The sequence below is a fragment of the Eupeodes corollae genome, chromosome 1 (genome assembly GCF_945859685.1).
Source record: "Eupeodes corollae chromosome 1, idEupCoro1.1, whole genome shotgun sequence".
NCBI lineage: Eukaryota > Metazoa > Arthropoda > Insecta > Diptera > Syrphidae > Eupeodes > Eupeodes corollae.
The window spans coordinates 280,126,589-280,154,556 of NC_079147.1; the positions used below are offsets into that span (position 1 = coordinate 280,126,589).

General features: G+C 32.8%; 1 protein-coding gene across 5 annotated transcripts in view; it reads right to left on the bottom strand.

The window, feature by feature from the left end:
- The window catches only part of LOC129953843 (putative polypeptide N-acetylgalactosaminyltransferase 9), an 85,682-nt gene extending 59,420 nt beyond the window's left edge, over positions 1-26,262 (bottom strand). The window contains exons 1-2 of one of the 5 annotated variants that reach the window (XM_056067341.1): positions 26,066-26,236; positions 24,373-24,704 (exon numbers count right to left, since the gene is read on the bottom strand). The gene's annotated coding sequence lies outside the window, so the exon portion shown is untranslated. Of the gene's footprint in view, positions 1-24,372; positions 24,705-25,114 lie in introns of all 5 variants that reach the window. The other 4 variants (XM_056067339.1, XM_056067336.1, XM_056067337.1 and 1 more) reach the window with 4 other exon arrangements.
- Positions 26,263-27,968: the final 1,706 nt, after the last annotated feature.

Below are 27,968 nucleotides of genomic sequence, written 5' to 3' on the forward strand. Positions count from 1 at the left end.
CAGTTGCGTTTCCGTATCATCTTCTTGACTGGGACTCCCTATTTTATTTGGCCTGCTGTAAATACAATTATTTCATTTTTCGTTATCTATTTTTCTTTTTTTTTTGTTTGTGAACTTTATAGTAAAATTGACAGCTGACGAAAAATCCAAACATGTTTTGACTATGTTGGTTGATCGGTTATTATTAAGCGTCATAAGACGATGCTGCTTTCATTGGTGTACGCGCTCTCTTTCCTTATCATATGTTTGGTTAGATCGGCCGAGTTCGGCCGACAACGCCCGAGCGAAATTCGGCTTATGACAGATTAGGTGGATGCGAGCTATGAGAAGGCAATCGAGTAGTAAAGTCCTCTCCTGAGCATCTAAAGCATCATCTATAGACGCTCATGATCCCCGATCTCATTTATGGCGCTGAGCCCTGGACCCTGTCAAAAAAAGATGAGAGCGTCTTGCGATGTTTCGAGAGTAAAATTCTTCAGGTGATTGGCTGGCTGATGTAGAGCGAATGGATATCAACGCTCCAGCTATAAAAATCTTCGAATTCAATCCCGAGGGGTGGCGCAATAGAGGAAGACCTAGACTCAGTTGGCGTACGCTGGTGGGAGAGGACCTCAGCCAACTTAGCGTGCGAAACGGGATACAGTTATTTGATGCCAAGATCCGTCGCGGACTGTAGCGCCACCTTAAGAAATTTAGTGTTTCGTTGTGTTTCAAAATAATTTTAAACGCTCAAAACTCACGTTGTGTAGAGAACTCTTTTCTGATTATCAAATTTTTAGTGTAACAGCTTATCAGTTATTAATTGTAAATATCACATTACACAAGATAAAGTCATCTTACCTGATTATACACAAATTCTTAAATAAACATTATACAAAACTTCTTACATGGGATTCCGCATTGAAAAACCATACCTCAAAACTAAATAAAAATGTGTAAGCCTTCAAGCAATAATTATAACTTAACTATTTTGAATGTATTTGTGTACATAAATAAAACTTTGTTTTGAAATTTGTAAAATATTAAAATAGTTAAAAAAAAAAAACAAAGAGAAAGTTTCACGTGAGAACCCACCTTACTTTTTTGTGGTGAACACTATGTTTTGTAAATGTTGTCTAAATGTAATTTCCTTATAATTTCCAATACGATCAAGGAAGGTTTTTTGTTGTTTTAATTTGTTTATCGTTGTTCAAATAGAAATCATAAACAAACAAATCAAAAAACTTTATGCATATTATAAATATTAGGTGTTTTTTTTTTTAATCAACTGAACAAGATTGTCATTTTAACCTTTAATACTTGTCTGCCACTTAATTATTGGTTTTCTCACAAAAACAACTTTTTTTGTTTAATAAATTACACTTTGAGTTAATTGTAATTGCAACTTGTATCACCTACTTTTATAGATAAACTAGTTTAAAATTGTATCTATGTATGTACGAGCATGTAACTCAAACTTAAGAGATTAATATTTATGACATTCAGGCTTCTATTAAAAAATTTCTCTGCAATAAATAGCCAGACAGAGTCTTTAGTAGTGAAACTGGTATTTTTGTTTTACCTGCTAAATCGTTAACTATGCCCACATTAAAATGACATTAAACTATTTTAAATATTTCCAGACAGGACATTATTATCATTGTGGGACATATTTCCATTTATTTCTAATGAATATCTAATTTTTGTTTCTATTGATCGACTTGTGTTTGCTAACATTTTACATTGCAAATATTAAATGAGCAATTTTTATGTCATAGCTGAAACAAAAAATAAATCTTCTTGGGAAAATAATTTTTTTAGTCATATTTTTACATTATTTTATAGTTAATTTGTACTTGGGCACATATTTTCAGTACGAGATACGCCAGGGTTAGAGTAATTAATTTTTTATTCAGCTATAGTTAACTCATCAATTTGGTCAAGATAATAATATAATATTTTTAATAAACAATCTTGAAGTTATGTCAAAACAAATGTGCCTTTTCCAATCAAAATTAGTATATTACTAATCGACATCGACTTATTTTCTGATTCTGGGCTTTTGTCAGAAAACTTAAGAAAATTCCTTAAATAATAGAGTTATTTTAAATGTGTTAACCCGAATATTTGAAAAAGATTTTAATAGCAATCTCTCAGTAAGTTCTTAGTATAAAGAAATACAATAATCCACAATTTTGACCACTTCACAATGTTGTTATATAATTTATGCACGCTCAAGACGTTTTTACCACTTTTAAGGTGTTAAACAAAGTGCGAACTTTTATAAAATAAGATTGAAGATAAGACACCGATGTACATTGGTCTTGAAATTTTGAAAATCAAAATGGGAGGCAAAAACAGAGCACACCTGTGTGCATAATTGTAATATTTAAATTCAGTTACTTCAGGATCATCGATTTTGATGCAAGCGAAACGTCATGATAGCCAGTACGCGTTTTCCACACCTCAGCACCCACAAAGGAATTGGGAGTTCTTCAGATCAGTGCACCGCTAACCAGATTGACAATATTGCGATCGACACTTGACAAGCTTTCAGCGTTTTGGATGTCCGAATTTTACGAGGATCAAACATCGACTCGGAACACTAACTCGTTGTAGCCAAGGCAGCACTTCCGGTTTCCAGACAATCGCAAGCGTGCGGTCGAAGATGTTGAGAGGTTCAAAAGCAGAAAGGAATTTTTAAAGTTTTATAAACCTCGAACCGAAGACTGCAATGACGAAAGTGGCTAAAAGAACTCTTGGCCGACGACCGATGACGTCTTGATCTAATTGTCACCATCGACAGACGTAGCTTTGCGGTAGTTAAGAACTTGGCTACCTAGGCTTTGTTTTGATCACAGAAAACAAAACCAGCGCTAAGATCAAACGAAGAATTAGTCTAGCTAACCGCTGTTTCTTTGGGCTAATAAATCAATTGAGTAGTAATACTCTCTCTTTAGCAACCAAAGTGTCGCTATATAAGACCCCTATCATCCCTGTACCCTGATATACGGTGCGAAAGCATGGACTATGGCAAAAGTGGATGAAAGACCTTTGGTCATTTTGAAAGTAACGTTCTTCACATAATCTTAGAAGGTAAGTGGAAAAGAAGATAGAACGACGAGCTCTACGGGCTGTGCAGCGACGACGTTGACTTAGCCAGAAGGATAAAAGTTCAATGACTGATATGGCTGAGTCACCTAGTGCTGATGGAAACCAATGCCCCGGCATGAAAGTCTTCGAATCCACACCCACAAAACAGCGCAGTAGAGGAAGACCGCGAATGAGGTGGCACTTGGAACTTGTATTGCGCAACTGGAGACATCTATCTAGGGACCGAGCTAGCTGGAGAAGATTGTTGGGTAAGGCCCCAGTTCACAAAGGACTGTAGCGCCACTAGAAGTATGTAAGTAAGTTCAGTTATTATAAATACATAATTCTTTCTTAATTGAGAATTGGGATAAGGTACTAATTGTGCCTATAAATTCCGTTTTAATTTCTTTTGTGCTTGAAAATACAAAACAATAGACAAGAATTTAAGAACACAAGGAGTTAAAAGAAATTGAAGTACAAAAAGACTTAACAAGAAATTGAAAGGCACCAATACACGTTTAAGTACGAGCACTTGTAATTTTTGAGATTTCGAGGTCATTATTTGTGTAGCTTGGTGGCGCTGGTATTTTACACCTGTCAAATTCACTTTTTACATATTTTAAAAGCTATAATATCAGGCAAATGTTTGCCATTTACGATAGTGAGTCGCTTAACAATTGAACAGTGCGTAACCAAAAGTGATGATTCAAACGTACTATTCACTTTTCGAAATTGTTAAAATTGTGAAAATATTCAAAGAGCATTAAGTAAGCCCTGTGCATCGTTGTATTTCACGCTCAGTCAAACATATTCCCGCTGCACGTTCAAGGGTTTCTGATGATCAGAAATTATCAATTTTTAGTTTGAAAACCAAAAATAAATTATCCACATACAAATGAATTCCTAAGGAATTCAAAAACTACAAGAAATTGTACTCAAATTGTAACATACTCCTAATACATGTAATTACTTTATATAGACCCTAAATTGAACTCAATGGCAAACTGTTGGGCATTCCTAGAAGTTCAAGTTATATTCGGCAGACTTGTTTGAGGGAGAGAATACAGCTGGCTATAATTCTAGGTTATAAACACCGATATCCTAAAATTAAAACTCCCAGAAATGCGTTAAACCACTTAGTTGTCAGCTCTGGTGCCCAAATGTAACTTTTACAAGAAAAAACATATGTTTTAAGACAACTATTACCACATGACGTAAGTAAATAAGTTTTACTATAATGCTGCATACATTATTAATATCGATACAAGAAACTATCAAGTGAACAATGATTAATTATATGCGGTCATATATCATGTATCATAATTTCGTTGTTTTGTTCATTTTTGTTGGCCTTTAATATATCACTATACCACTTAATTTGTCATTATATTATTATTTGAATACAAGTATAAGTATCGTAAAACCCTGATATTCTGAATGTAACCCTCTATCGGCCACACATGAACGAACTTCAACATCATTGACCTAAAATATAAATTTGTTTTTTTTTTTTTTTTTGTTGTACCTTTATCTATCAAAAGACTAACGACAATGTTAAAAGACAACAAAAATACAAAAAAAGATAAATATTTATACCACATTGCCACTTATATACAAAAGTCAAAGAGTAGAAACCACACGCATTTTAAATATGAATTCATCCGCGAAAACATCGCGACTCCACAGCAGCTCAGCGCCGCGAAGCGACGGGATAGGAACTTTTTGTCCATAGTGATTTTCTGCGGTTGGTGGCAGAGTTCGGAGCATGGAGCACCAGCAATTGACATTTTCACTGTCCATGTCCAATATAAGATCTTGGCGAACGACCGACCAACGACGCACGATGGACGAATAAGTATACACGAAGCGTAAAGAGGCTGGTAAATATGCTATGCATGCGCCGCATGCCACCGTCAGATCCCAGAATGCCATTGTCAATGTCAATTGATTGCTGAAGAAGTTTAAATCAGTGAGCCAAAAAAAAAGTAAATACATCGTATCTACATCACCAACATCAGAGTCAGATTCAGATTCAGAGTCGAAGCCATAGCCATAGTTAGGGCAACAACAATTCAATAAGCTAGGAAAACAATCAACCTGTATTATAAGACAACGTACATAGTTGGTATCGGCTTGGGAGATATACATTTTATAAGGTAGAAGATGTAGGCAAGACAGGTGCGTCTTACGAATCTTTGGAATTCATCTTGGTGGTGACTTGAATCGGAACAGGTAATCTTGAACGATCTCATTTCATGTCGTCCATCGCTGGTCGGCCGGTCGTAGTAGTCTCGTTCATAGAGAAGATAGAGAAATAAGTGTGTCGCTCAAAGTATGTATGTCATTATTATATCATTAGCAAACTGGTCAATTAAGAAGAAGAGTTGTTGAGTTAAATTCTAGCTGTTTATGGTTTTCTTACACGTACGGCTACAGAAAAGGGGTGACATGGGGGTAATTACTTCCCCAAAACTTGTATAAAACTACTAGATATTAATAATTTCATTTGTTGTTCTTGTGAGAGCCCAGAATTTTCCAAAGCAGAATGTTCTCGTAGGACCTCAAAAATGCTGTCCCAAAATATTACGGCGGGGAAAAACCTTCAATTACTGAGTTCTAATTCAAGTATTTAAGGTATTGCTAAGTTTGTCCTGATTTCCTACTTCTCAAAACTTCAAACGCGTTTATCCCAATACTTGGTTTTTAGCTGGCCGGACTTATAACTCAGACAATTTTCAACCTTCTTTGCCTTCCTTCTTCTAAAATCACTTTTCAATTTAGTATAACGACATTTGGTAAAAAAATGGAAGCGTGAATAATTACAGAATTAAGTTTATAGTTGCTTAGTTTTGATAGACAAACTAAGAATTAACAACAATGGAAATTTATCGGTTTTTCAAATTTTAACGGTGATGCGAAGAACAAGTTTCCCACGAATTTCCAGTGAAATTGTATCAACGGGAGAAAACGAAGATAAAAACAACTTAAATGCTTCTTTTTCAATACTAGTTTTCTAGTTTTATCCACTTCATGTCAGGTTTGCAATGATAACAGTAAACGCCCCTTTTTTCCTCTAAATGAAATTCAAGCTCCGAGCCTGTACATAATCAACTATGGATCTGATCTGTAATCTCATCGATCCGTCCGTCCGTCCCAAGATTATCATTGCTTCTTTATCCATATATACTCCATGCCTATCATGCTTCTTCATACAGCTTATACGGGTTTTTAAAGCAGGTTTTTTTTTAATAAATGCGATCAAATTATAATCAAGTCCAAAGTAGCATGAATTTAGTTTGTTATAGGATCGAAGTCAAGTCAAAATAGAGAAATGGAATGGACTTCTTCTTCTTAGTGATAATGCTCAGTGAAGTGTAATTGTTTGTTCATCTTGACTTGATTTATAAAATGGGCACACAATATTTTATTTTTAATGTTATTTTAAAGGAGAGGATTTCATTTGGAAAGTAGAAGAAAAATGGGTATGGTATGATGGTTGTTATTTATTAATCAGCAAAATATGGGTGTAGGTCAGTTTGGTGCAAGTTTGGAGCAACAATTCCGTTTTAGATTTCTCAGAAGAGTATTTTTCGCTTGAAGGAAGGTAAAGAAGCTCGTAACACAAAATATATGATAAAAGTCACTTGTAGAAGAAAAAAAATTGGAACTAAAGTTGAGAGACTTAAGACTATCAAATATTTAAAAGTGCGCTAGCTCTTAACACCCAATTTACTAAGAACACCAACGAAGAATTTTAAAAAATTTGTTTGCGAAAAACTGAATATCACCTAATTTTGTGAATTTGACGTTAAATATTTTTAATATAACATTGATTGTTTTTCTAGTGACAGTTTTTCTCGTTTCTTATCACTAGGTTTGCCAGAGCTAACTGCTTCCATAAATAACTTTTGAAGTGATCTTGCTGAGATTGATGTGATGAAAACTATCAACTCCATAACTAATTCAATAACCTATGGTAAGGACGAGATTTCAAATATACTTTTAAAATACGTTGGCCCTAAACTAGTTGATATATTATCTCATCTTTTCAATTTGAGTATTGCCTCTGGGAAATTTCCCGATAAACTGAAGGGTGGCATAGTTATTCTTTACTTTAAGAAAAGTAGTAGGGGAGATAAATCTAATTATAGACAAATTTCGTTACTACCTTCAATTCCAAAAATATTTGAGAATCTTGTAACAACAAGAATGAAGACTTATCTTGATAAAATCCAATGCAATTTGGTTTAAGGACTGAGCTTTTAACTGAAGATGCTCTTTTGCACTTTTGTTGTATTCTGAATAATGATTTAGATCGCAAAAACTATTAGGCTGGACTTTTACTATAGATAAACTTTATAAAGCTGGCTTTCGTGAATTCGCTTCAAATGTTTCGAGTCTCATTTTAAAAATAGAGCACAGTGTGTGAACATTCAGAGCAGTATTAGGTGCTCAAAGAATAGCCACCTAGAACTTCCACAGGATACCGTACTTGGTCCAATTGTATTTCTTATTTAAATTAATTCTCTTATTTAAATTCGGTTCATAAGTAAAAGTAGAGCTTTGGGTGATGATCTTTGTAAAGCTTATTGTTTTTTCAGTCCCTTAAATCAAATGTGTGATATAAATCCTGATATGCACTTACTTAGATGTTAGTATGCAAAACATGAGCTTATCTTTACTAATAAAACAAAGCTTAGGTTTTTAATATTACCCGCAAAGTATCGCCAGACATTCCCATAGCTTTTATTCACACAATTGTGCTAAACAAAACTTATTTAACGGCATATGTAGTACTCAAAGAGGTCGATTGCAACAGTAATTGCTTTATAATTGAAAGCGTAAAAGACTTTAAATATCGAAGAACATTTATATTTAAATAAACAAATAACACTTTGTTTGTTTTTCACTCGCTGATCACTTAAGAAAGCTCTGTTCTTTTAACTTGTTAAAGATAGTATATTACGACATTTTCCATTCCAAATTACAATTTGGTATATGCTGCTGAAGTGGTGCATATGTCAACCATTTTCAACAACTCACCTTACTCAAAAATCTTTCATTAGAAAGAAAACTCATTGCTTAGCGCACTTAATGGAATTGTTTCGATATTTGCAAGTTCCATCTTTTTACGTCATTTATATTATTCTAAATTCTAGGAATATTTTTTTAAGAGAGCTAGTTACTTGGAAAGCCCGTTTTCGGACATGAGAAACCTACGAAGCAATTCGGCTTTCTAAGTAAATATTCCATTTTTTCGCACGATAAAGTACAGAAACTCGTACTCCATTATTTCTTGTATACTTTTCAATGACCTTCAATTATAAATTCTCAAGTTAAAAAATGTCATCGTTTTTTTTGAAACATAATTTAAATTAATAATCAAGAATTAATATGGTAATTTAAAACATTTGTAAAACTTCAAAATCTCATGTAATACTCAAAAACATATTTTTTAAGTTATTGTAAATCGTCCGATTTATCTAATTAAAAATGTTGACATATTTCTCGAAGCTTCAAGGTCCCTATATGCAGAGTTTTCGCCCAATTGCTTCAGCTATGAACACTCTACTGCCAGGGCCCAGTCAATGTTCAAGGACTCCTGACAACATTGAAGTGGTTGAAGAGAGTTTATGTGCAAATCCACGACTTTCGGTAGGGAAAAGGCAGCTTCACTGAGACTTTCAAGAGCGATTATCATAAAATTTAAAAAATGATTTAAAGTTGGAGGTTCGATTCGAATATTTCGAGAATAAATCAAGGTATTGGCCTTAAATTATTTTATTCTATTCAAAATTTTATTGTTAGATACAATCGGCATTTTTATTCATAAGAAATACAAATTTTCAAAAAATGCTACTAAAATTGTTCACAATTGGTTTTTGATAAAATATCTCGGGAAAGTAGGACCCGTGGCATGATGGTAAGTGCGTTGGACTGGCACTGTTACAATTACAGTAAGATGCGCTGGCCTCGTTTCACCAACTCCTTAGCGAGAGAACTTCGTTCGAGTGACATAGTCCCACAAAACAACAGAAACCTGACAAATACAGCAATTGGCCAACATTTACAACAGATGAGCGAAACAGTAAAACGAGCGATTTAACGGACAATACCAAAGTACAAAGAACTGAACCAAATGGACGCTTAAGGGAACGCGACTATTGACGCACTACGTAGGAACAAAAGTGGATTACTGACAAACTTTAAAACTTGTACAGACGACTTAAAGGTTAGGACACTTAAGTCGTAAATAAAAAATGCCAATCTGTTGATTAAAGAGAACTACAGGTTATCAATTAACAAGTACTGGGACCGCAAGATCCGGTGAGTTAATTCCAGTGACCATAGTATGTTCCCTAAAATCAACAAGATATTCAGGAAAAAGAACGACAATGACCCTGCGTGTCTGAAACTCCAAAGAGCTAAAGAGAACAGAGACGTACTCAGGACATCGCAAATAGATCCAGAAGAAGCCATCTTTGACAATGACTTTTACATAATTGAAGATCCGAAGGAAAAAGTGGAGGCGGTGGTAGCTGCTTTCTAGTAAGTGCACAAGGTGAATCTACGTGGAAAACAGAGCCCTACTTAATAACTTTTACCTTCGAAGTAATATGACATAATAACGATCTGAGAACCGCGGTTTCATGTGGTTCGATGACAATTAATTGGCAAATGCCATAATCGCCGAGCAAACGGGGCCAAGTCCCTTGGTAGTGACGAAGGTTGAGCTTCAGCTCATCTTCAGTTAAAAAACAAAAAGTCAGCAGGTGTCGATGGTATATCCAACGTTGTACTAAGATATTTACCGATGGAGGCAATTGACATTTACACCACACTCTTCAATAATGCACTGAATAATGCATATTATCCAGTGCATTGGAAGACCGCTGTGGTTCATCCTCTCCCGAAAAAGGGAAAGGACAACTCCAACCCGTCAAATCTTCGGTCGATAAGTATTCTTCCGAGCATCAGCAAAGTTTTCGAAAAGATCATTAACAGGGCTCTGACTAAGTGGGCTGCGGACAACAAAATAATTCCGGATAAACAGTTCGGGTTCAAGGCGGGTCATGACACAATTCATGCTGCGTCTAAACTCGTTTCTGATATCAAATGGAATAAATCAAAACAACAATGCACAGGTGTTGTTCTGGTTGGTTTGGAAAAGGCCTTTGACACCGTATGGTTAGAGGGTCTTTACCTTAAACTGAGCAGGCTTGGCATAATACTTTATGTATATATGTTATGATATGCTTAACGGCAGAAAGTTTGTTGTCAAAAGTGGCAATGTAACTTCTACCACAACATTCTCAATTAATAATGGTCTTTAACAGGGAGCGGTGAATTCGCCGATTCTCTTCAGCATTTACACCAGCGATCTGATAGGTAGTCTTACAAAGGCAATTGGCAATTGAGGTTATTATAATTCTCTTGCAGCGTGATTTCGACAAGATTCAGCGATATTGCGACGACTGGAAACTGAAAATAAATGTCCAGAAGTCGGAGACAATTCTGTTCCGGACTACGTTGGCTGGGGCCACGAGAGATACGACATACATATAAATGCTGGTTTGACCAGGGTCAGAGGGGCCTTGGATCTGAGGAAACGGCTGTTTTACAGCAGTCGGCTTAACCCCAGAGTGAAGGTAATTTGCTACATGGCCCTCATACGGCCGATGATCGTTTATGGTTGTCCTGTGTGGTTCAACGTTGCCCATTCCTAGAAGGATACATTGGCAGTTCCGTTAATCTATCACGTCAGACGACGACCGTGGATAGGCGGAGCAGAACTTCTTCTGTCTAATAGGGCTGTGTCCGAACGGGACCGAACTAATAGGGCAAACAGGAGAACCAGTTTTGGTAGTGGGTAGCCGAGATGGGGTTTCAAGCCTTGTTTTATAGTTTAGTTTCAAGTAGAATAGGCATGATTGCACAAAAAGAAAACAAAATGTTAGATTTGTTGCTGCTGTTGTTGTTTATAGGTAGAATAGGTAGTTTAAGTTAGTTTTATATTAGGGACCTTATTTTAAGTAGTTTTTAAGTAAAAATAAAAAGGATATTGATATTAGTTTTTTAAATTTTCTAATTAATACAAAAATAAATAAAATCAAACAGATCTTAGGGCCGAAAGGCATTAGTATTAAGTGTTATAGTTTAACTTAGAGTGTCCATATGGGACCAGTAAGTTTGTTGTAAATTATGGTTAATGAGCCTAGTTTTATGAATTTTTGTCTAGCTTTGAGATAGGTTTAAGATTAAAGAAATACAAATAAATTTAAAAAAAAAGTGCGTTAGACTATCATGCCAGAGATCTTGGGTTCGAACCCTGCCTATGCCATCTAAAGTTTTTTACACTGGTACTGCCTCTTGTGAGGCATTGATAAATTCTCCAAAAGTAAGTCTTGTCATGAAAAGTGCTTTCTCAAATTAGTCGTTCCCTGACAGCAGTAATTGCACACAGGAATCGTTGAGAGTTTTAAATCACTTGGCCTCAACGGAATATTGCGCCACCTAATTTATTTATTTACCTCGGGAATAAGAACAGGATATTGAAATAACATTTGAAAATTGACAGACGGGCATGGATGGGATGTAATCAGTGCGCGTCGAAAATGAAGTGATGGGTTAAATTTATTTTCTTATAAATTACTATTATTATTCTGTTTCTAGGTCCACTGATATGACAACATATTAAATCAATTATAAGGTAAAGTCACAAACCACCAATAACCGAATTTCTAAAAATTAACTATAGGAATAATTTCTAATGGAACAGCAATAAATGTTCCTAAAAATCTTGTATGAAACATTATGAAACATTTTGAAAAATTAAAAATCAGCATGCATTTTCTATACGCACTTGAATCGTGTTAAATACCTGAATTAAAAACTGAATATTTATGTAACAAATTGAACTCCAACGAACCCTAAATTTATCATATAATTCCTACGCTTCATCAATTGTTCATTTCGAATGGGAACTCCACCCAAAAAATATAAAAATAACATAACGGTAGAAAAGCCGGTTAACCAAACAAAAAATCCATAGAAATTGTTTAAATTAGAAAAATGTGTGTATAAATATTTATAACAACACCACTAACAATTTATTGACCAAATTCGTTCAAACGTATTTTTAAACAAAATGTAAATATTAAACTCATGTGATGAATCTATATAGATTTGTAAATATTTACCTATGGTTTTCAAATTATCAACACAAAAGAAAAAACAATCTACTAATCTACATATATTTGCATTAGAGTTCACCGCCATCTGAGTACATAAATAAATTAACCAAAAACGTGTGGTTTGGTTTCGGAAGATTCTCTAATCAAAACACATTATCTATTTTAACAAAACTAAAATTTAGACTTTATAAACAAAATTTGAATAGTTGCCCAATTTTCTATAATGTATAATGTTGATTATAGGGATGGTGATTCTTTTAGGCAATGTTTAAATACTTTTTACCTCATATTCACCTGACTCTTCACCGTTCACGTTGTATAAAGTGAACATTTAATTCCATATTTTAATGTTTCATTCTGTAGCTGAGAAAAACTTTTCACATGATTTGCAAGCACCAAATATTTGCTATCTTTTTATATAAGACAATGTCTATAAAAGCAAATAATATACAAAACTTTTTTCCGTTAAGAAAATCTTCAATGAAGTGAAATAATTTTCCCATCTTTATAAAGTAATTTTAAAAGAAAACAAAAATGCTGAAATCATTGCGTGAAATTAGTTTAAATTACAAAATTATGCATTCAAATATTTTCTGTGCGACAACCCTCAAGACGCCGCCGCCGCCCGGCCGGCACCACCCGACCGACGACTGGTCTTATCTTCTGGGAATTGTCAAATAATGTAAATTCGCAATCCATTCGTAATTATAGAACTCTTTAAACATTTTATCTTAACATTTAAATGTTTACTTAAATGTTTTATAACAATTTAAAATGCTCGCCTATTCATGTGAATGAAAATGAAATGTTGAAATTCGCAATAATTAGCAAAGTTTTTGCGCTGGTTGTGCCTCAGTCTCATGGAAATTTTTGTAAAATTGTACTGAATTTATTTTTAAGGTGAGCTTGAAAGTTACACGATTGCGTTGATGGCTTAAGTAGAAGACGCAAAAGTAAAATGTTTAAATGTTATCATTTAAATAATTTTTTGTTGTGCTATTTTTTAAAACCAAATATAGATAGTTTCAATATAAACCCACTAAGATATATGGTGTGACTAATCAAATAAGCCATTGAAAATTGAATCATTGAATCATTGAAAACAGACCTGTTTTTATAACAAACAAGTTTAAATTTTGTTCTAGATGAAATTTATAATGCATTCAATAATGGTTAAATAAATTTAAATTTTACACGAGTTGTAAATAAATAAATATTCAACCTAAGAAAACTTTAAAAGTTTAACATTCCTTATTTCTAAAAAAGTATTCAACGATATCAAGAATATGTATTTGAATAAATTAAATTTATTACTATTTTGAAATCCTATATTTGGACACCACATCAGTGACCCATACAAACTGGTTCAAAAATGTGGGTTCTATGAACTAAGAACAAAATTAACGGTATGAGATCGAAAATTAAACCTTAGGACTGATTATGTACAAATCAAAATGTTATTAAATACATACATAAATAAATATTTAAAATAATAGGTTTGAGGCAATTTACGTAAATGTGACTAATGGAAATTCATGTACTATAAAAAATTTGTATTTTAATTTAGTAAAACAAATATGACAATTTGATTTATCTTAAATTTTTATAAAATGTAAACAAGCCAAAATGTTGCTTTATTCTCACTAGATCTTTGTTGAAAATCATGTTTAAGTTAAAGTGGCCTTGCCTGATGGAGTGTGAAACACTTAGGCCAGTTTAATGGCCCATTTTGATATCACATGAATCTTGAGGCTTTCTTCTAAGCTCAATGAAACCAGTTTGAGTTCATAACGAATCCTGAGAGACTGATTATGTTAAAATGATTGAAATCGTTTAGATCATAGAAGAATTCTCCAAGGTAAGTCTGGCATTTTTGAGCGAGAGCAGGGCATGTACAGAAGATGTAAAAAAGTGTTTCATCCTCATCCAAGTCATCTGAGAATATGCTCTGTGCCCGGTTATGACACCAATTATCGAGGTTATATGCGATCTGGTGATTTTATTCCGCCTAATTTTTGCCTTTTTTAAAGCGTGTGGTATATTAACAATAGTTTACATGTTGCGATTGGTATGCATATGACAAACGTGGAAGAATGGGTGTTACTGTACTATTTCAGGGGATTTTGTGCGCCTTGCAATTCCATGAAATTGAGCCGACCCAGCACTCAGCTGTTTTAATGATTTGACTAATCCTTTCGGCAGGATTAGCCGGTGAGTGGTAATGCGGAGTAAACCAAATTTTGGAAGAATAACCTTCACAAAGTGTCCTTAACTCGCTATCCGTACTCTTAAACTGTGGACCATTGTCACAAATGACAATTTTGGGAACTCCAAGTAACAGAAAAACGTTATCTTCTAATTCTTTACATACCGCCTTTGCGGTGGTAAGATAATCTACTACTGTAAGAATATACATAAATCCTCTGTTGGATTTAGGTATGGGTCCTACTAAATCTGCACTAATCATCTCCCAAGGAGATGATGCTCCTACACTCTCAGTCGTATGACAGGCTGGCTTATCATTGACCGGTTTCACTTGTTGGCATATACCACATTTTCTTACATATGTATTTAGTGACGTCTTTTCTCATTTTAGGCCAATAATATATAGCTTCTACTCTAGCAAACGTTTTCCTAACCCCCATGTGCCCCGCTGGTGGACTATCCTGACACTCTTTCAGAATTTCTATGCTATCTTTCTTTCGGACTACTAACTTCGACTTTTCGTTATTGTCGTGCACGATCGCATGATTTGACTTTACAAATTTGTATAACCTGCCATTGTCTACTTTCCAATTCGGAAAAGCTAACGGATTAGACTCAACTGAAGAAACCATCTTAGCCACCCAAGGGTCATTATCCTCATCTGAAATCCCAGCCAATTCTGGAACTCCCGAAGTTAACATGTCTGGTACTACATGTTCTTTCTCTTTCCTGTGAATGATTTCAAAATCAAACTGTTGGAGCTGAACTGCCCAAAGCGCAAGTCTACCTTGTGGATCTTTGAGATTGCTCAACCAAATTAAAGAATAGTGATCCGTTACGAACGTAAATCGAACTCCTTCAATATAAGGCCGTAACTTCTCGACCGCCCATAAAACTGCTAAAAATTCCTTTTCGTGGAATGATTCTATTAAGTGACCTACTTAAGTAACAAATTACTTTTTCCAACTCTTCAAACGTTTGGGTGAGTACGGCCCGATGCCGTAGTCGGATGCATCTGTCTGAACGACAAATGGAAGCTTGAAATCTGGACATGTCAACATTGGAGCCGTGATCAAGCATTCCTTTGCTTTTCAAAAACTATCTTCACATTCCTGTGACCAAACGAATTTCCTACTCTTTTTCAACAAATCTGTTAAAGGCCTAACTAGTGTTGCGAAGTCGGAATAAGAAACTTAAATTCAGTCGTTCAGAGTACACTCCTCCACCAACATCTAAATTTTTGTATGCATCTGTGTAAAAGTCGACTGACTCGGCTTCTTGAAATGATCTATTTTTCTAGATATATCTGGAAGGTATATAAATTTGGAAGTTTCTGTCGAATTGAAGATTGCCAATTCTTAAGACTTACAGAGTGGCCAATGTTGTTGATAATCCACTGCGATGAACCATTAAGGCGAATAGCAGAGCTTGCAGCTATTTGTTTGCTAAGTATATCAAGAGGTGTTACGTAAAATAGGGTGCCTCAGATGAAGTCGTGCGATGTTATAAAAAAAAACTCAAAATAATGTTTTTGAAAGTCACCAAAGTTTATTTGAAGTTGAAATCTCTGGTGGTTCTTTAGCTATGGAGGATAAAAAAGGGTATATCCCTCAAACATATGTCTCTTTAAAAACAATGGATTTAGAATCTAGAGATGGATTAGAGAAATCTGTCAATTTTCTAATTGACAAAATTGTACCGATTACAAAAACCTTAAATGTGTAGTTTAAAAAATGTATAAATTAAAAGGAAATATTTTTGAAGAGTTAAATTTTCTTAAAAAACATTTTTTGACCTTATCAAATAGTTTGGAATAACTTTTATTTAGATTTTAATTTTGCATGTTTAGTTTATGTACTTCTACTTACTTTAAATTCTCTGTACTTTTTTTAGTCAGCGTTATTTAATTCGTTGGATGTAGAAAACACCATATTTGCAACATTTTTTTTACACTTGAAATGAGAGATCAGATTGAATATTTAATTTAACTTTTTAAGAAGTGTTTTGTTTCACATTTGTACTATAATTTTAAATAAAACAAATTAGTTCCAAAGATTGTCTGGGTTCAATCTCAATTTGGGTTGAATATCTTGGATATGAGGAATTTTAGATACCTATGCAATTGAACGAGTTGGATAGCTAGGTTGAGACAGCTTGCAAGAAATACAAACAACTTTTAGCTGTTTAAAAGTTCAACGGATTTTTATCAAAAAACCAACACTATTCTGATTCCTTCAAACTCAATTAAAGGTTGAATCAGCTGTTCTGTCAAATATCAACATACACCAGAAATTCTTGGATACCTGTTGGATTTCTTTTTTGACATACGCGCTGTTTTGGATCAGCTGTTCCTTTAGAAGTTAAACACAAAATAAAGTATCCGGATAACCTATCTGTCTGATATTGAAAGCATTCATGGTTTTTTTAACATAAAGTATTTATCCTGACAATACTTTTCTCAGTTTTTTGACAGCTGTCACTTAATTTTTGCTAAGTTGGGGTTTCCATTTCATAATGAATAAACTAGCTCTTAAACAACGTTTGCAAATCGTGCAAATTTACTACAAAATATGCGTTCTATTCGCGTGACGCAGCTATCAAACAATTTATTGAAGACATTTTTTTGAGAGAAAATTATCTCTTGCTGTGGGCTTGTGTCAAGGTATCAAAGATTGTGCGATTTAACACTGGTGAACTATGTTAACTATGTTACACAGATAAGGCCGAATCGATTGAAACCTTTGAAGAGAATGTTCGGCGCGTTATTGTTGACATAATGCTGCAAAGAGTGGTCTAAACTTTGACTTCTTCTGGAATTTTGTAGAGCCATTCGCTGCAGCAACTTGCCTTATTTCTTGTTGAAAACTACACTTGTAAAAAACACCAATGTAGTACTATAGTTACTGTTATGGCCGACTCCATATGTGTCTAATTTCTTGAACCAAAATTTTCTTTTCTTGCTTTAATTTAGTTCCCAATATTTTTGAAGTCCCCTTAATTTTCCATATAAAAATCATTCTTTAAATTTTAATATTTGTGTCTTGATTAAAATGTATACATTCTTTTGTAGACATTTTTCATATCTTCAATTTTTATTTTATTTAATTTTTCTTTTTCTTAAAAGAAAACTCAAACTGTCATCGCTGCCAATTTCTTTAAAACCAAAAAAAAAACACTTAGGTAAGTACAAGACCAATTTTCTTCTACCATTTGTCTGCAACTTTCAACTTTTTCCAAACTTGCAAAAATCTCCTTACAGCAGCAGTAAAACCTTACAAAAAGTAAAGAAGACCTCTTTGCCAGTATTATGTCACTACTGGCATCACGAATTTTCGCGACTAAAATATTCCACAGCGAAGAAGGAAAGAACACTAGTCTACTTTACTTATACTTAAAACTTCCCAGAGCCCCTTAGGCGATTGTTTTCAAACTAAACTTTAAATAACTTTGAAGTTTTGCTGAGCTACAGGTTAAAGGAACTTAAAATGTTCTATATTGTAGGTAAGGCACGAAAAAAGGTCACCAAAAACAAAAAAGGAAATATTTTACAAAATTAAAAGGAATAATTATAATCCTATTGCCTTTCGGCGAAATGAACATTTCATTTTATTTTTTCTTACTTATGTATTATGGGGTTGCGATGAAAGGAATTTGTAATGAAGTAACAAAGTAACAATTTTCTCTCTCACAACTTCTTACATCGAAAATCTTGCAAGTAAAATTCATAATCTTAAAGGGTATAAGAAATGTACAACCTGGAGGAATGAGTGGAGTTTTTGTAACGTTTAAAATTCGTATTAATGATATTTATTCGAGCGTTTTTGTATCAAAGTGCAAGTAGCTTACATTTTCAACATTTAAGCATATTTAAATAAATATATATTATATTCATTTCTTCTCTTAGATACGACGAAAAGAAAAGAAAGATGTTTCTTAAAAAAAAAGAAAACATTTGAAAAGAGTTTGTAAAAGAATTATGGCATCATCAATCTTTTATTCAGCTGACTTTGTTCTGCTGACTTATGGGACAACAACTTTTTTTTAGTCTCGAGACATGGAAAAAAGAAAACATGTGTTTCATATGTAAAACAAAAAGTTAATACAATTAAAGACAAAAGTCAGCTTCATGAAACATCTTCGTACATATTTGCAAAGCTGGCAAATACATTTTTCAACTTTTTAAATAAAATTAATTGTTTTAAAGCTTTATCGCCCGTTAATAAAAGTAGCTATTTGTGCAGAGTATAATTTATGCATTGTTAAATTAACTTATATGAGCATCTGTTCAAATAAGGAGTGTTAGCCAAAGATTTTTATTTTAAATTATTATATTTTATAACTTAAATGCAATGCATCATAATAAATTATTATGTCTTAATCAAGTATAGGTATAAGGTAAAGTTAAAAACAACTAAGTATTTTTTGTGATGGCACCATTAGGTGCTAATTAGGTGATTAGCACCCAACAATAAAATTAGATGCTCTAGTAATTTTGATAAAACGAATGGTGGCAACGTTTTTTTTTTTAGTAAGCAGGTCGATTAACGGAAAATATATAATTAAGACGTTAAGTAAGAAAAATGAATTTTAAGGTGTCAAAAAGAAATATCATTTCACGTGGTGCATTACTTCACATACAAAATACTTTACACGGATGGTTTTTCATAGTATTTTTTAAATAATATATTTCTAATGAAAGTAAATTTTGACCAAGGCAGCTAGATAATTGGTAAAGTGTCATAAACTTCGAATAGGGAACTTTACTTTATCAACTTCTACTTTTAGTTCATCGTACAAAAACTACTAAATGTCTACAAAATAACTTATCAGGCAAGTTTCAAGTACATCTCGACTTGGATTTTGGATTTTTTAGCCGTCATTTTGACATAAGTGGAATCGGGAAGGTTCAGACGACACAAGGAACTTGAAATTTAGGCAAGTTTCTAGTATCTGATTGGCCAGCTGCCAGAAAATTACTTTCCAATTAAGGCAACTTTAATGGAAAGTTGACTTGAAAGTTAGTAAAGAAAAATCTCCCGTAGTATCAAGTCAAGTCTACTTCTATCAAAATGACAGTTGATCATATTGTTTCATTCAACTGAAAGCTGAACTTTATTACTCTATGATTTATTTAATTTACGCACAACATTTTTTTTTAATACTTTCTGTAAAAGGGTTCCTTGTCAATTTGGAAAAGAAATAACAAATACTTCTTTAAAATACAAAATACAAATCATGGTAAACTTGAAGCTTGCCTGAGGAGTGTTTCGAAAACACTCTACTCTGTGTCTGTACTATGAACTTAAAGTAGAGATTTTTGAAGTAAAGTTTTGAATTTAAAATTCAAGACGATTGATACAGTAACTAGTTGCCTTGGTCAAAATTTACGTGCAAAGAATGAAGTTGACTGCAAATGAAGTCCCTTATGTTGGCTGAACCTGCCCATTGACTTGATAGTAAGGATATTTTTCTTGGCTAACTTTCTAGTCTCCTTAATTGGAAGGCAAACTTGCCTTACTTTTAAGTCTTTTATGTCTTCTGAACCTGCATATTGTAAGATCAGTAAGTACTCTGACACTACGCATATAACAATTGAGAAATTGACAGCAAGTGTCAAATATGTTACCAGGTGTCATCTAACAATGGTATACAGTGATATTTCATGATATATTGCCATTATTGTAAAGTAAGTTTTTACAAGAAACGTGAAATCAACGTCAAATGTGTGCAAGGAGAACTTTGGACGTGCTGACAACATCTAAACAAGCTTCAATGAAAAATTCTTTCTTCACGCTGTTAGCAGATTCTTAAAAGTTTTACAATTCAACTATCACATAGTTAGCTGATTGAATTTTGTGTCCCGGCAGAAGATATGGCAACGAAGAAATAATATTCTTGTGCATCATAATAGAACAAAAAAGGAGTTAGTTCCCTGAAAACTTTTAACATTGGGCATCAAATTTCGTTTTACAATCGTTGCCAAAGAGAATTTGGCAAAAAATTGTAAACTGGCACGATTGGCAGCCATAGGAACCCTTTTTTTATTTACTGTTCTGACAATAATTTAATAAGCTTAAGCCCGTTTTTGAGAACGTCAACGTATATTTGACACAATGACAAAATCTGCCTCAAAAAATTAAGACAATTTGATTACATTCACTTGACGGTTTTCAAAACATCAAAAATATTCAACCTCTGTCAATTCTCCTGTAGAGGAATTTGACTTTAACGTTTATGCTTTTGTAATGAACTTAAATGTTGAATCCCACAGAATGGCAGTGTTTTAATTGGACTACTCTTTTGATGCGGCTCATTTTAAATGTCATCATTACCACAATTAATTGTTTTTATAACTTACAATATTGAAATACATACGTAAGTGCAACAAGTATGCAATATACAATTTTGAAACGCAAGAAAGAGTCCCTTCAAAGACGTTCAATATGAACACTGGAATACACAAGGTTCAGAATCGGTAAGACCTGTTAGTCATAGTAAGTTCACCTCCGAATTGGAGAAACCCAGCTGTAAGTCTGTAAATTCTTGTATGTTGACACCCTAAAAGTTGTCTCAAAATCTAAATATGGTAGGGTGTAAGCAATTATTAAATTTCAAGGTCAAAGGTCACAAAAATCTTTTGTTTGCGTTTTTTTTTTGAAAATATCTCATTTCCTATGGTTTTTTTCCTGTTGTTTGCTGTATTCATTATCAATATTGTAGAATACAAAATACTGTGAACCATTTTCAAGATAAGGGCGGAGAGCGTACGGTCACAGCATCACTTTAGGTAAACCGAGGCTTCCGGTCATAAACGCGCCATAAAGTTGATGAACTATCGACAAATCAATGATTATAAATATTTGTCAATTTTTATCCACTTATTTTTATTTAACAACACTTACCTGCTCAAGTGTTTGCAGAATTGTTAATGAGATTCTTACCTAATTTAAGTTTAAATGACTGGACTATATTCACATTTAATTGTTAAGGATTCTACAGTCAAAAGGGTCATTTAAAGTTTTCGTATTAAGGCAATTACTATGCTAATGTCAGTTTTCCTTCAGTTTAATGTTATTCAATTTTGTTGCATTCATGCATTTGTCGTCAATGCGCTAGACCACAATTTTTAGAACATATGACTATAGGAAAACTTCTCTTTATTTTTTAATGGTCGCACTGTGTCTTTGGGTTAAAATGGGTACCAAAAATGTTGTCTTCTTTGCTTATTTTTGTTTTAATTTATTAACTTCCCATAGGAAGTTATTGTAATGGGTCCGTTTTGTCAAATTGAAAATTTTGACATTTCTCGACGTCTCAAGGTTCCTAGAGTCGAAATAAAAGATTTTTAGAAAGATGTCTGTGCGTGCGTTCGTACGTCCGTACGTTCGCGACGTTTTTTTCGTCCTCCATAGCTCAAGAACCAGAAGAGATATAGATTTCAAATAAATTTTGTTATACAGATAATAAGTTTTTTTTATAAATCAAAAAAAATGAAAAAAAATTTGTCTCAATTTTGTGCAACGAAGAATAATGTTTTTGAAATCTGATAAAATTTTATTGAAAATCTAATTGAAAGTTTTTTACAAAAAAAGTTTATAAAAGGTGGTAAACATTGATTTTCAACTCAAATATCTTTTCAAAACTTTAAAATAAGTGCTTTTAAAAAATATTGTTGTCAACATTCAGGAAAATGTTGAGAAAAACTTATTGACAATTTGTTCACAAAAAATAAAAACCTAAAATAAAAAACAAAACTAAAACTTATTAAAAATTTACTTTCGACTCAAATAGCTTTTTAAAAATTGAAAATATTGTCTTTTTTTATTGAACAGAAAATATTGTTTTCGACATTTAGTAGTTTTTTTTATAAAAATCCAAAAGTCCGTTTTTTCATAAAAAAAATCAAATCAAAAAATATTACGCAAAGTTGGTAAAATCTGATGTTCAGTTCTTGATATCTCTCAAATTAATTTCATTCATCCAACTTGTGAAAATTTAAGAAATGCTACTAAAATTGGTAAACATTTGATTTCGACTAAAATTCTATTTAACAAAACTAGATTTTCAAACTAAACTATTTCTTTATATGAAAAATATTTTTGGTCATTTTAATTTTTTTTAAATAATTTAACTGACAACTTCTGTAACCCAACACGAAAACCAACAAACTTTTAAGCAAGACAAATAGACACACGGGAAGGGAAGTTATCAGTGTGGGTCGCATCCCAGCCCCTTTTTAATTTTCACACTGATAACTTGACTTTGTTGATGAAAATACTACTTTTTACTGAGGGCTGGACCACGAACAATTTGAAAAAAAATTTTAGTGAAGCTTTGAATTTTTTCATAAAATCTTTTCTGATACAAAGAGCAAATAGATTTTTAAGAAAAAACCTTGAATAAAAGATATTAAGTTACCTTTTTAATTCCTGAAGCTCGTCTACAATTACAAGCAAACAATTTTAAGATTTTAGTAAATCCAAGAAATCTACTTTTTGGGGTAGATTTGGTATGGATGTTCTAGAATTGAGATTTGAACATGAATATCAAGAATGTCAGAAAAGCAGCAAAAATTACACTTTCGTTAAACTATTAATTTAATATAAAACCAATGAATCTTTCGAGAATTGAAGTGGGAAGAGATTGTGTAACGTATAATTTGTGAGTTCCACGCTATAGTTCATTCTCAACTTATTTGTTTCCTTCAATTTGTTGTTAATTTTTATTTTATTAAATTTCCCATTTCCTTTATTTCAAGAACCAAGCATTTTTCTCTCTCTAATTTGTAAGTTTTGTTGACTCAAAACACTATTGTTTTAAATTTCTCTTTTAGCATCAGCTCTAATCAAGCAGTAAGCAGACAGAAAATGATAGTAATAATAGACTCTCGGGAATTGCGTCAGAAGAAAATTCGTTATTTTAAAATGCATTCACATTATGTTATTGTAATTTTGTCAGCCTCCTTTTGAGCGGTGCTCAAAAACTCTGTATGTTTATGTGTGAACACAAATAAATTTTGAAATAAATATATTTAATTTTACTCAAGATAATTAAGCCGAAAACTATTCTTTTATCAGTTTTTTGTTGTTTTTGTAGGTTTTCACTTTTATTGTAAAAAAAAACAAGTGGATTTTTCTTTAAAAAAAAATGTATATATGATAACATAATTTTAATTTCTTTTATGTATTAGTAAAATTTCTTGAAAGTTTTTAATTCCTTAAAAAATACCACTTTGATCTTTCTTATTAAAAATAACAATGTTTTGTAAAGAATGAAATCGAAACTTTTTTTAAAATTGCTAAAGGAGTAAGAAACAATACCCGACTTAATTTTTTTTTTAAGTTCTTTCTGCATCTTTTCATTTTATTATCTGTAAATTTATTTTAAGTCGATTAATCGGACGTTCTTGAGGTTGGGCCAACTAAAAACTATAATACTAAAAGTATTGACGTACACACGCACTTACAGACATATTCTGTCTAAAATTCTTAGATTTACATTCTAGAGACCTTGAAACGTCGAGAAATGTAAAAACTTTCAATTTGAGAAATTGGAACGATTGCATTTACTTCCAATTGAAAGTCAAAAACTAAATAAATCAAACATTGTACTGAACACCAAAAGAAATTTATATTAATATAAATTTCATTCAACTTGATACCTAAGTCATTCAATTTTTGTCGAATTTTTACCTAGTACACATTTTGTTTTAGTTATTACTAATTTTAAGTAAAACAACACACATTTCTTGAAAACTTAAACTTTTGAAATCAATCAAAAACTTTTAAAAAAATTTACACTAATTTTAAAAATTAAATAAAAACACAAATATTCTAACTTAATCAATTTCATATTTATACCGTATGGATGGACCTTTATAATAAATTAGTAATCTACTCACCTGTCATTCTGTGATAAAAGCGCATTAAATCCACTGACTCTCTTCACTCTTTCGGTTTCGTTGCATTAATCTCCGATCTCACATGCAGGTAGGTATAGTTATTTTATTTATTCATTTTGTTTTTATATAGATAGGTAGAAATTAATTATTCATGTCACATTTATAGGATAATATTATATCGGGTATCTGAATATTTTTTTCGTTTTTTTGTTTTTAAATACTATACTATACTATCACGTTTAATTTATGTGAATTTATATTATTTTTGTTTTGTTAAAAACCATAGGCAACATAAAATGGCAAAGGAAACAATTTCAATTCAACTCTGGAATCTGAAAGTGATATGAGCAGAGAAATAAAAATTAAACAAAACTATAATATAACCACCGCACCGGCAAGAGGAATTTAAAATGCGATAAATGCAAGATAAACAAAAACTCGTAGTAATACTCAAGAGAGAGAAATATGTAATAAAATAAATATATAGTACGTATATCTGTCTGTATGTATGTGCAAACAATGTGGTTTGGTTATATTATATATTTGTATATCGGTTGATGTATCTTCTGAGATACCTACAATATTTATATTTGAGTAAAGTAAAAATTATATACGAATATAATAAAACGAAACAGCACATAAAAACAAATTAAGATAAATAATCCCGGATATGACACTTGATATGGAACACAAACTGCTCTAGTGATAAGGAATTCCTTGGTAAAGGGACACTTGGACGCACCACACTTTCACCGCACTACACTCCGGCTCCGAAGTCGAGTCGAGTCGAGAGTCGAGACCGAGACCGAATAGGTATGGATATGCAGTAGCAGCAGAAGAGATCGATTTCGAAAACTGCACTTGTAGGTAAGTATTCTATCTTACTATGTCTCATTCACTTTCCCGTGCTCTGCGTCTCCGATTTCTTTCCTACTTCACTTCTATTAGATATGAATCCAGTCAGCATATCTATGAAATCCAAATCCAAACACACTTGACTATGGCCTGCTTAGAATGGCGTTTTGGGTTTATCCAAGCGCTATTCTTGATGGACACGGACTCTAAGCAGAAGACACACAACACAGAACGCTTCGTTTTCCGATTCCGATATGAGAAACAGAGAATCGTTGCTGCGACTACTGCCGCTACTGCTCTGCTAGTACTCCTTGTCCTCGTCCTCCTCCTCAGTACCTTTATTTTTCGTTATTGATTTTTATCACAAAAATGGGTTTAGCAACAAAACCCAGCAATATACGATGTACTAAAAATAAAAATCTTCAAACGATGGCCAAATGTCAACTAGCTCAAGCACAACCCCGATACAATATACGACGAGGAACGGTGTCTTTGGTAACCCAGAGCGAATAACACTGGAAATAGAAACATGCGTATCCTTTTTTGCTTTTAATATTTCAAAAGGAAAACACAAAACATCCTTATTGTCATATTATGGCACCTAATCCTTGACGTTTCTTTAACTACACTTTAAATCCATTCATCGGATGTCTTCGTCGTCGTTTTAGTCGGTATGAAAATTCTTTTAAAGCAATATGAAAGTAATTTGATCATTCACTCGTTAGCTATTTGGCATTTAAGAGATTTTGACAGATGTTTATCTTTTATAAAACCATACTATAGGTAGATATAAAAACATCATCAAAAAATAATAATAATAAAAAGAAGAATACACAACGTTAATGCAAAAGACAAATCCCGTTTTTCGGTTCAACGGTCTACTCCACCGAGAGCTAGAATTCACTCCGCAAAAGACAACCAGAACCAAATAAACCAACCAGCACTGTAAAGGTTGACACGCAGACTGAACTAAGCTGATGTACTGATGTGATGGAAAAGTGTTGCTCTTGCTGGTTGTTCGCGCTGGCCTGGCGCTGGTACTCTAGTGGCAGCGGCAGTAGTTTAGTTGGAGATTGGAGTGTTCCGTCTCAGTGTTGGGTTGGTTTGGTTTGGTTAGGTTAGGTTTGGTTGAATTGAGAGTTGACGTTGATGGTGGATGCAGAGCAAGAGACGATGACGGCGGCGACGGACACGGAGATGATTTGAAGCTAGGTTGCCATTGTGCGCGTTACAATGTCATCTTTTTTACCTTTTTTATTTCATTCAAAAAACGTTTGTTTTTTCGAAAATTAAAAGAAAAAATTAATAACTTTGTTCCGTTTTTTGAGTAAAATCTTTCAGAAAGAAATAAAATTAAAAGGCAACATTTGTAATACGAGGTTGGAGCATTGACATTTGACACCTGTCAAACTCAGCTGGAATCTAAGGGGGAGGTCGTATGGGTCAACCCCACTGGGAGATTGTTTTTCTAAGTTTACGTATGAATTTCATTGAATTCAAAACTTATCGTATTACGTAAATGGATGTGACCTACCTTATATTTTTAACTTCCCGTAGGAAGTTATTGTAATGGGTCCGATTTGTCGAATTGAAAATTTTATCGAGGTTTCAAGGTTCTTAGAATCGAAATAAAAGATTTTTTGAAAGATGTTGGTGCGTGCGTGTGTATGAACGTTCGTACGTCCAACGTCTGTACGTCCGTATTTTCGCGATGTTTTTTTGTCGTCCATGTCTCAAAATAATAATAATTAATTAGGTGGCTCAACAATCCGTTGAGAACCAGGACCTAGTGACTTACAACTCTCAATTTGCTAATTTTATAAAGCACTTTTTCATGACAAGAATTTCTCTTGGAGAATTTGTCAATTCCTTACAAGAGACAGTAACCGTGAATAAAACTTTAGGTGGCACTGGCAGGGATCAAACCCAAGACCTCTTCGTTTGGTTGACCCTAAATATCTCACGAATTAAAAACGCAAGAGACTTGAATTTAATTTGATATTATATATTTTGACGTGATACTAAACAAATATATTTTTGGAAAAAATCCAAATGTTTTTTTTTATAAATCAAAAAAAACTGAAAAAAAATATTTGTCACTTCGAAAATTTTACGAATAAAAAATGGTTTTATCTCCAAAACCATTTTGCGCAACGAAAAACAACGTTTTTGATATCAGGTAAAATTTTGAGAAAAATTGAATTGAGAGTTTTCTTATAAAAAATTAAAACCAAAAAAAAAAAAACATTACTAAAAGTTGGAAAGAATTGAATTTCGACTCCAATATCTTTTCATAATTTTGAAATTCATTTTTGTATAAGAAATATTTCAGAGGAATCGAATTAACAGTTTTTTTTTATCAAATATCTTTTCGAAAATTTGAGATTATGTATTTAAACCAACTTTACCTTATAAAAAAAATTGTTTTCGGCATTCAGTAAAAATTTGAGAAAAATCAAATTGACAATTTTCTTACAAAAAATAAAAACCTAAAAAAACACAATACTAAAACCTAGTAAAAATTTACTTTCGACTCAAATATCTTTTCAAAACTTAAAAATATTGGTTTTAAACTAATTTTACCTCAAAGTTAATATTGTTTTCGACATACAATACATTTTTATAGAAATCCAATAGTCCGTTATTTCGAAAAAAAAATTAAATCTACGAAAAAAAAGAGTACTCAAAATTATTAAAAATTATTATTCGGTTCTCGATATCTCGTGAAAAATAGAAGATTT